Below are 10,265 nucleotides of genomic sequence, written 5' to 3'. Positions count from 1 at the left end.
AAGAAGTGCAAGCAAAGTGAATGTGCACTGTGGTTTGGGAAACCATGGAGTATATGGTGGATATCTACTGGGTTTGACTCCTTGATGGGGTAGACCTTCCTGATACACACCAAGATTTCTGGATCTCCTCTCCGTCAAGACTCATGTCTACTTAAGGTTAGGTGTGACCATATGATTCCCTTTGGCCAGTTAATTGTCATAGGAAGTGTCAGGAGTCTCTTTTGGTGAAGCATTTCAGAGCCCATCCACAATTCTCCATTCTCTTAACTTCAACCAATCCTGAGGTGTCATGTTGAGATGAGGAAATCATAAGACAGTAGAGTTTCTGTTAGCCTGAGCCCCTGACCATAATACAGCTTTTTGAGTTTTTTAAAAGCTGCCCTGACCCAGTTTCGAGGTCCCAGCTAGAGGCCAGTCAGTTCCTCTTCTTGAACAGCCAATGAAATCCACACCCCCAACCATTCTTTATCAGTCTCTCACACTTCAGATCGCTATACTTCTACCCTAATTCCCCCAGAGCCAAGTTTCAGACAATCGAGGACAGCCTCTACACCCCAGAGTCCATGGAAATCATTCAAATTAGTCAATCATAAGCCTGCTTGCCCTGCCTCACCCTTTCCTTCCCATAGAAACCACAATAAAGGTGCTTGTCCATAGTTCTCTTTTCATCTGCCTCCATGACCAACACCAGTGCGTCCCTATTTGGCCCTGCACGGGGTGCTGTGTTCTCCTTCTAGGAGAATAAAACCAAACTGTGTCCCTCTTTCTGGTTTCTCTCTTGATCTGCATCGAGCCTCAGAATATCTTTTGCAAGGTTTAACTCAAGTTAAAACACTAAGCTACTATAAGAACCATGGGTTCCCTGCTAATCTGTGTTGGACATGCAGCTGGTGCATCAAGTACAACTTTGTGGCCTTAACTCACTGAGGTTTAAAGTTGTTGTTGTTGACTGTAACATAATCTAACCCATCCCAACTGAGAACTGCCCAATTTCTATTTCCCTTCCTCTTGGGGAGGAAATTTCCCAAATTTTCATTGGAAAACTATCTCTCTCTGGCTCCCAAGTGATTAAGGTATTGACTTCAGTTCCCTGGCTCCAAGAGAAATGTCACCCAAACCCAGACAATGAACATAATACATTTACCTTCAAAAAATATCCCCAATATGACCACTTCTTTCTACCTTCATCAACCCGGTCCATGCCAACTCATTTCATCACTGGATGACTATATTCGCCTCTTCTCTGATTTCCCTAGTCTATTCTATAGTCTATTGTCAACAGCATAGTCAGAGGGATAATTTTGAAAAATAAGTCACATTATGTCATTCCTCTGCTCAAAACCCTCCTAAGGCTACCCATCTCACTCAGTAAAAAGCAAAGTCCTTGCTATGGCCAGTAAGGTCATACCTGATTTGCCGCCTCTTACTCCTCTATGCTCTCCTATTTCCTTCTCCCTAACTCACTCTTTTCACTGGCCTCCTTGCTTTTCCACAAATTTGAGGCTTGTTTCTGCCTCAGGGCCTTTCTATTAGCCATTTCCTCTGCCTGCCGTGCTCTTGCTCCATATTTATATAGCTCACTCCTTTATCTCCCTTCAATTCTTTGTGTAGATGTCACCCTCTCAGTAAAGCCTTCTATGACAATCAAAAATTCAAATCTGCAACTCCTCAGTATTTCCTATCCTTTTTTCTTACTTTGTTAATGACTATAGCACCATCTACAATGCTGTACATTTTAAGTATTTATCTGGCTTCACCAGAATATAAATTCCATGAGAGCAGGAACTGTCATCTGTTTTACTCATTACTATATTCCCAGAGTTGAAAATAGTGTTTGATACATAATAGTTGTTGTAAATATTTTTTAATGAATGACAAAATGATGAACTTTGTGCAGCGGCAGTATCATAGCCAATGAGTTTATCCGAGGCATGATTATTGCTAAAGTGAATGAATGAATTCCACCTCCTTAGTTACAGTTATTAATTCAAGAATGACCCAATTCATACTAAAACTTAACTTCAGAGACTCTGTTTAGAATTATTAGAAATTCGTGACAGAGACTGACAGCTGACAATCAAAAATGTATGCCCTCCTAGAGAATTAATGTCAATCCTTCCCAAACTTTTTCAAAAAATAGAATAGGAGGAATTACTTCCAAACACATTTTATGAGCCCAGCATTGCTCTCATAGCAAAGCCAGACAAGGACATACAAGAAAAGAAAATTATAGACCATATCTCTAATTAAGGTAGATGCAAATATTCTCAATAAATGCTAGCAAACTGAGTTCAAAGCACATTAGAAGGATCATACACTATGATCAAGTGGTTCAATGTGTGCAAATCAATAAACATGACACACTGAATTAAAGGAATGAAGGATCTCAATAGATGCAGAAAAAGCACTTGAATAAATTTAATATCCTTCCATGATACAAACTCTCAACAAATTAGGTATAGAATTAATATACCTCAACACAATAACCAAAGAGTTCACAGATCTACACGCTGAAAACCATAAAAACATTGGTGAAAAAAACTGAAGAGGATAGCAATAAATGGAAGGTAGTCTATGTTCATGGTTTGGAAGAGTTGATACTGTTATAATGTTCATACAACCCAAGGCAATCTAAAATTCAATGCTATCCCTAGCAAAATACCAATGGCATTTTTCACAGAAATAGAAAAAGTCATAAAATTATCATGAGAACACAAAAGGTCTCAAATATCCAAAGCAATCTTGAACTGAAAGAATAAATCTGGAGGCATCACTCTTCCTGATTTCAAACTAGAGTACAAAGCTATGGTATTCAAAGTGGTGTGGTATTAGTATAAAATCAAACACATAGGTCAATGGAACAGAAATAAACCCACACGTATATGGTCAACTAATCTTTGACAAGGGCACTAAGAATACACAATAAGAAGAGAATAATCTCTTCAATAAATGGTGTTAGAAAAACTCGATATCCACATGCAAAAGAATGAAATCAGACCCTTATCTTACACCATACACAAAAACTAACTTGAAATGGATTAAGGACTTAAATATAAGGCCTGAAACCATAAAACTCCTAGAAGAAAACATAGGGAAAGGGCTTCTTGATATTAGTCTTGGCAATGATTTTTTGGATACCATGACACCAAAAGCACAGGCAACAAAAGCAAAAATAAACAAGCGGAACTCCATTAAAATAAAAAGCTTTTGCACAGCAAAGGAAACATTCAACAAAATGAGAAGACAATCTATGGAAGAGGAGAAATATTTGCAAACTACATATCTGATAAGGGATTGATGTTTAAAATATATAAGGAATCCCTACAACTTGAGAGCAAGAAAAATAAAAACGAAAATATATAACCCAATTTTAAAAGGGGCAAAGGACCTGAATATATTTCTTTCCAAAGAAGACAGGAAAATGGCCAATAGGTATATCAAATGTGCTCAACATCACTCATCATCAGGGACATGCAAATCAAAACCAAAATGAGGTATCGCCTCACACCTATTAGGATGTCTATCATCAAAAAGAGAGGAGGTAACAAGTGCTGGTGAGAGTGTGTGGTGCGGGAGGGTACTCATGGGAATCAGGAACATTTCTGTGTGACCATCATGTAAAAGAAAAATAAGTTCTTATTGTGCTAAGACAATGAATTGGAGGGGCTTGCTTGTTATAGTAGCTAGCATGATGCTAAGTAACCCTGAAGAAGCAGCTTTGATTGTCCTCGGTACTCAGAGAACAGGTTGCAAGCCCAGGGTGCCTGCATGGGAAGAGCCTGCCTGAACTAACTGGTCACAGGGCAAAGCAGATCTGAGAAAACACCAGATTCACAAGGACATCATTTGAGCCCCTGAATAAAGCCAATGAACTTTTTCCAACAACTCAGCCCGTAAATTCTCTTTCGCTCAAGCAGGTTTGAGTTGACTTTTCTGTTGTTCAGAAAACTCCCGAGACAGAAAGTCTTGACTGATAGCAGATGGGTGGAGGAAAGGGGGGGGGGAGATCCAAAAGGAGTTTGAGTCAAGATCGTGGTGAGCCTGCACCACCCAAAGGCTTTGGATCTTAGAACCTTGAAGAGGACAGGAGATCAGGATCTGAGAATCTGCAGCATCTTGCTACATAACTAACAACAGGCAGTGTTGTTTTCCAAAGGTGTAACCCACATCAAAACTGGAATTTCTTTCTTGCCTAGAAGCGATTTGTTGCTCCATCCATGTACCTTCTAGATCTAGCCTGCAACTCTACAGCAGATTTCTATAATTTTCCCTTTGAATTAGGAATTTTCAAACTTTGAAAGACAGCAAAAAAATTGAGGTCCAGTTTTCTACAAGCAGTAGGCATCTTGAATATTCTTAGCAATGTCACCATAGAGCAAGTACTCTCCTATGAGCTATCAGTGCTTCAGCTCAATTACCTTCCTGGTAGCTACTACGGACCCCAGTATGCCAACCTGCTGGAGAACACCTCATAGCTATTTAAAGTCCTAGAATGTTAAAACTGAAGGAATCTTACCACAGTGTGAGGTTGGTTATATTTTTGACCTCACTATGCTTCAATGCCTTCCTAAAGAAAATGAATATTTAAAGGGTTACTGTAAAGAGTATATGGCATATTAGATAGAGCACCTAGAAATGTGCCTTACATGATTGATCAATAAATGTTAGCTATTTTCTTCCAACAAATATTGAGTGCACACTATATTCCAGGCTCCAGGTTTGTGCTATATCCCGGGGATACAAGAGCGCACAGATAGGTTTCCTGCCTTTGAGGACATTATAATCTAATGAAGAAAAGGAATGAGAAAATAATTATGCAGATAACCACTAAGTTACAACGGGAATAAATGCTACCATGGATCATATGGCAGAGTGTAGCAGACACTGTCAGTGGCCTGCTCACATCCCATCGGCTCCCCGCCGGTTAGTCAGATGGCTGTGTATATGAATTCCCATGTGGGAGACAATCAAACTTTCCTGGACTTCTTCTTACATATTTTAAAGTTTAATGTTTTTACTTTGAATCATACAGAGCAAATTAAAGCGGGTACAGGCAGAATCTTTTGCAGAGCTCAAGACCTCCAAGGAGTCCAACACGGCAGAGAGACAGGAGGAGAGAGTCCTCTTTCAATAAGAGATAGTCCAAATTACTTTACTGTCATAAAAATGGCTTGAAATAATTGGTTATTTAATGGATACTTAAAAATCTTAAGAGACGTAAATTTCTGTTCTAGAAGTACGTTAAAATGGAAGCTTGCTGCACTCTTCAGCAGGCAGATAGATACAAGAAAAATGTGAAGATTATTCTAAGGAGTTCTTTATAGGGCCTGCTTGTTCTTTAAGGCTCTAAATACACAAGTTAGTGCTTATTCCTTGGAAAATCTTTGTGCATGTTAGTTAATGGAAAAGATTATGAAAGCAGATTAGATGAGAGGACTAAATGCAGGCAAAAATTTGCCCCCAAAATTGCTTTACATTTTATAGCATTAGACTCAAGAAAAGTAACACTCATTATATCTTCATTTCCTATGGGACAATCCAGTTCAACTAATTATCATTAAGGTTTAAGTGGAAATTCAATACATTATGCAAATGTCCTATTTATGTACTCTCATGTCAAGCGGGTCCTGAAATGTAGCTGTAGTTAAAAGGAGTAGGATGATACCCTGGTTCTCTTCTGGAGACACTTTGGAAGCAATGAGTGGCACTCCACAGCCCAGGCCCAGTAGAAGAAATCTTGCACATAGCTACGGTCTCATTACTACAATGGCTCTCTCGCACTGCAAAGGTGCTACAGGGGAGGGATTCTTAATTCCCTTCTTTCTAAAGAAATTGAGGTACAATTGCTGGTTGCTTCTGAAGAGTGGCAAGGCTTTTTGTGTGGCTTGTCAGGAACAAATACGAAAGGCAAGTCAGCCTGTCTCACTGCAGGATAGAGAAATAGGAGCCTGCCAGGAAAGGAACAGGGCCAGGGTACAGCGAGGGACTCTAGGAAATGAACCATATTTTAGCAACAGAGGGAATGAGAGATGAGGTCCATATTGCCCCCTCCCCTAAGGGGACCCTTCACCTATCCTAGACTACCTCAGTTCACTGTGCATGCAATAGGCCCACTGCCTGGAATGCCCCTCCATTATCTCTCCTTGCAAACTCCAAACTACCAGCTATGAGAACCTGCACAAGTCATTTAACCTCTAATGGGAGTGACTATAGTAACTACTCACCTGGTTAAATAAGAGGATTCAATATAATATTGTATTTAAGTACCTCTCATTGCCCAGAGTACACTAAATAATAAAAATAATTAAAACTTATAGAGTTCTTATTATGTGCCAAGCCCCATCCAAAGGGCTTTACATTATTACTTTATTTAATATCAAATCACTAATCATCAGGGAAATGCAAATCAAAACCACAATGTGATATCACCTCACACCTACTAGGATGTCTATTATCAAAAAGAAGTGGAAAAATGGGGGTGTCTTGGTGGCTCAGTCCATTAAGCATCTGCCTTTGGCTCAGGTCATGATCCCAGGGTCCTGGGATCGAGCCCCCATTAGGCTCCCTCTCTCCCCTGCTCATGCTCTATCTCTCTCTCAAATAAATAAATAAAATCTTTAAAAAAAAAGGGGGGGGGAATGTTCTCAGTAGAGGAAAACCATATGCCAATGGCCTGCGGTGGGACAAATCAGTGTGTATATGAAGGATTAAGAAGGCCTGCGGGGCTGGAATGCAGAGATAAGGAGCACTGCAAACCCTGTATTCTTAGAGTAAAGCAGGGACCAGACACACAGGACCTCTTTATCTACGTTAAGGAATTTCGTCTCCCCTAACCATTCATGAGCATTATTCGGTCTTAGTTTCAAGGGGCTGGTCTTTAACACTTAGCCCATTCCATTTCTGTTAGAAAATTCTTGTTCACATTGGGTTAGAATCATGTTTCCTTCAGCTTCTAGCTATAGGCTGTGTCCTACAGAAAAAACCTACTGCTTGCACTGTTATCTCCCCAGATCACATTTCCTCTAACCTTCCTGGTGCTAAGTTTAACCCATCCTCAAATGACCGGGGTTCAAGATCATTTTCCATCACTGTTACCATCTTTGGGATACATTTTAGTATGACGCTGTCCTTCCTCAAATGTGACACTCCCAACCAAACTGGAGTTGGGCCAGGTAGATAAAGACTTTCACCTCCCTTGTTTAGGACGCTTAGCTTCTATTGATGGAAGTCCTCTTTTGAATGCCACCTCGATCTGCTGATTCACAATAAGCTTGCAGACAACTGAGACCTTTAAATCTATTTCTTGTAAGCTCTATTAAACCAGGTGTCTCTCATCCAATATGTATGTAGGCATTTATTTTTAATTTATACTTTGTTTATTTCTGAAATGACGGTCAGCCTAGAAATGAAACAAAGTATACACCACACAGTTCAAATACAGATCCAAGAGAAAGCAGAAACATCACATTTTCAAAGTAGTTTTTCTGAGTTTAAGGGAAGGTATGTGTATGTTCCCCCATTCAATTTCATCCTATTGATTTAGGACTCTTGGCTCTCTTTTCCAAATCTCTTTCTTTTCTCTATCTTTTCAAAACCTCTTTCTCTTTTTTGAGACGTAAGCCACTCTCAGCAATGAATCATCTGCCTATTTGCTGTTGATCACCATTCTTACCAGCTCTTCATTCTTGAGGTCAGAAATCTCAGGGCCATCATTTACTAGCTGTGTGACCTTCAACTGGTTAATTAACCTTTCTGACCCCATTGTTCTCAATGGCATAATTGTGCCCGCTTCATAGAGATGTAAGGATTAAATAAAGAAACTTAAGGGGTTTTTCCGTGCTTTCTTTCCCCTCTTGCTAGCTAGATGAAAAGGATTCTGAGCCTAAGGGAGGGTGAGGCCCTGAATCTCTCCACGGAGAAGAGCCACTCACCAATCAGGAACCCCTGCGCCCGACTGTCATGGGAGAGAAAATGAAGCTCTTACTGTGCTAAGACAGTCATGCAGGGTTGCTTGCCTCCACTGTCCATTCTTCCCACATCGAGGAGGCACTACCTGCTGCTTTGTTAATGCGGAGGCAGAGATAGGGCTGCATCGATCCTGGACCTATTTGTCCCCAGGTCCACTCCTCCCCATGCCCCTGCTCTGTTCTGCATCACAGCAAAGCCCGTAGGATGTCCTTTCCGGGTACCCCCTCAGCTTGCTTCCTGTGGTTTTCGCCAATGGGAGGCCCTGGCAAGAAAGGCAGGAAGAGAGATCAACAAGGGTTAATTCCCCCCACCCACCTCTGGTGGAGCCTGAACCTCCTTCCTGCAGACACACCCACTCAGTTCCACCAGCCTACTAGATGACCCAGGTCCTGGGCTCCAGGTGCACCATCTCCCGCCTTTGTCCCTCGAGCTGTGGAGTGCTAGGGGCTTCCCAGGGTTCTGATCTCTGGTTGTCTCACTATCCCCTGCTTGGCATGTGAGGCCTTCTGTCACCTATGCATCCAACTGTCTCCATGAAAGAGCTTCTGTATTAAATATTCAAGTGATTTCTGTTTCCTGGCTAAATCAATACCCAAAAAAAAGGAATCATCACTCTTCACACCATGACTGAGACATTTACTAATAATGAGCTTTGATGACTTTCCATTTCATCTCTGATGCATTTTGGAGTTTTTGGTTGGGAGTGTGGAGTGTGTTTTTTGTTTTATTTTAGCCAGACACAAGGAGGCAGATTCTTAAATTCCTCTGTTTCCCCCGATCCCAATGTAATGTCGGGATCCTGCAAGATCCTCCTAGGTTGTCTTGCTCCTTCTACTCTCAGCCCCTCAGCAATCTGATTTCTACAAGCAGGCAGAGTGAGCCCTTTAAAAATGTAGAGGTCTGATCATGTCACTCCTCTACTTAAACCTGCTAATGGCTTCCCATTGCACTTGGAATACAATCCCAACAGCTCATGGCATGCCTGGGTGGCTCAGGTGGTTAAGCATCAGACTCTTGATTTTGGCTCATGATCTCAGAGTGGTGAGATCTAGCCCCACATTGGGCTCTGCACTGAGCATGGAGCCTTCTTGGGATTCTCTCTCCCTCTCCCTCTGCCTCTCCCCCACTCACATGAATGCTCTCTCCAGCTCTCAAAAAAAAATGAAATAAAACAAAAATGAAATAAAATAAGATAAAATAAAGCCATTTAAAATCCAAATGGCTCACCATGGTCGTCATGGCCCTACGGCATTTGTAGCTGCCCCCATCCAGATCTCCTACCTCTGCTGCTCCCTGGCCCATTCTGCTTCCAGCACATTGCTTCCTCCTGGTCTCAGTCCATTTGTGCTCCTCTGCTGCCCTGTCCTCCAGAACTTACCATAGTCTCCTACCTTGTTGTTCAAATCCAACTTAAATTACCTCCCTACCCCTCGGTCATTTTCTGTCTCTTCAACCTGGTTTTTTTCCCCTCATAGAAGTGCTAATTAACAAAAAATAGCTGGTTCATTTATCTGATTGCTTACGTGAGAGCACAACCACAATGATCCTATTACCCTGCTATATCCCCAGCATTCAGAAAATTCAAGACACATAGATATTTATTGAGTAAATGACCAAATCTCCATTTCTCAGATGAGGGGACTAAAGCCCACAAATGTTGATTGACATTCATAGGACCTCTGAACCCAAGATCTGATGTTATATCTTCTTGGCCCCTCTGCCATGCCTGTTCAAACACACCCACTTTCCATCCTAGAACTTCTAATGCTATATGGCCAACACTTTACCCAGTTTGGTCAAAAGATCACCCCACCCTTATACTCTTCTGTGGCACATTTATTTAATAACACAGTCCCTCTTAGCATGCCACGTCTCAGTGAACTGCAGCTTTGTGAAAACCAAATCAACAACCACTAATAATTTCACATTGAATTTCATTATGAATATATTCATTGTTGAAATGTAATTTTTCCCAGTTACAGATCCCCATATAAATGAATATATGTTTGCATGTATACATGAATGTTTAAATAACACCTCCTTCTCCTACTGTCTTTCACTTGCCCTTGGCAATTGGCTCCTGCACTTTTACCTGGCTGAAATATCCACCATGGTGCGCTGTTCTTTCAAAGATATTTCCCTCGAGGCCCTGGAGGTTTTTGTTATAATCTGACGTTAAAAATAAAAAACGGAATCGTTCAGCCAGTTCAGGGATCTTACCCAACTCAGCTGAGCTTCAAGCTCACACCAAGAATCTAAAAGTTCTGAAAGAACTGAAAGCCTATTCTTTAGGTACT

General features: G+C 41.1%; 1 pseudogene; it reads left to right on the top strand.

The window, feature by feature from the left end:
* The first annotated feature begins 1,885 nt into the window (after nucleotides 1-1,885).
* On the top strand, nucleotides 1,886-2,062 carry LOC117802155 (annotated as a pseudogene).
* The last annotated feature ends 8,203 nt before the right edge of the window (nucleotides 2,063-10,265 follow it).

The sequence above is a fragment of the Ailuropoda melanoleuca genome, chromosome 4 (assembly GCF_002007445.2).
Source record: "Ailuropoda melanoleuca isolate Jingjing chromosome 4, ASM200744v2, whole genome shotgun sequence".
NCBI lineage: Eukaryota > Metazoa > Chordata > Mammalia > Carnivora > Ursidae > Ailuropoda > Ailuropoda melanoleuca.
This window is presented reverse-complemented; position numbering and strand designations above follow the sequence as displayed.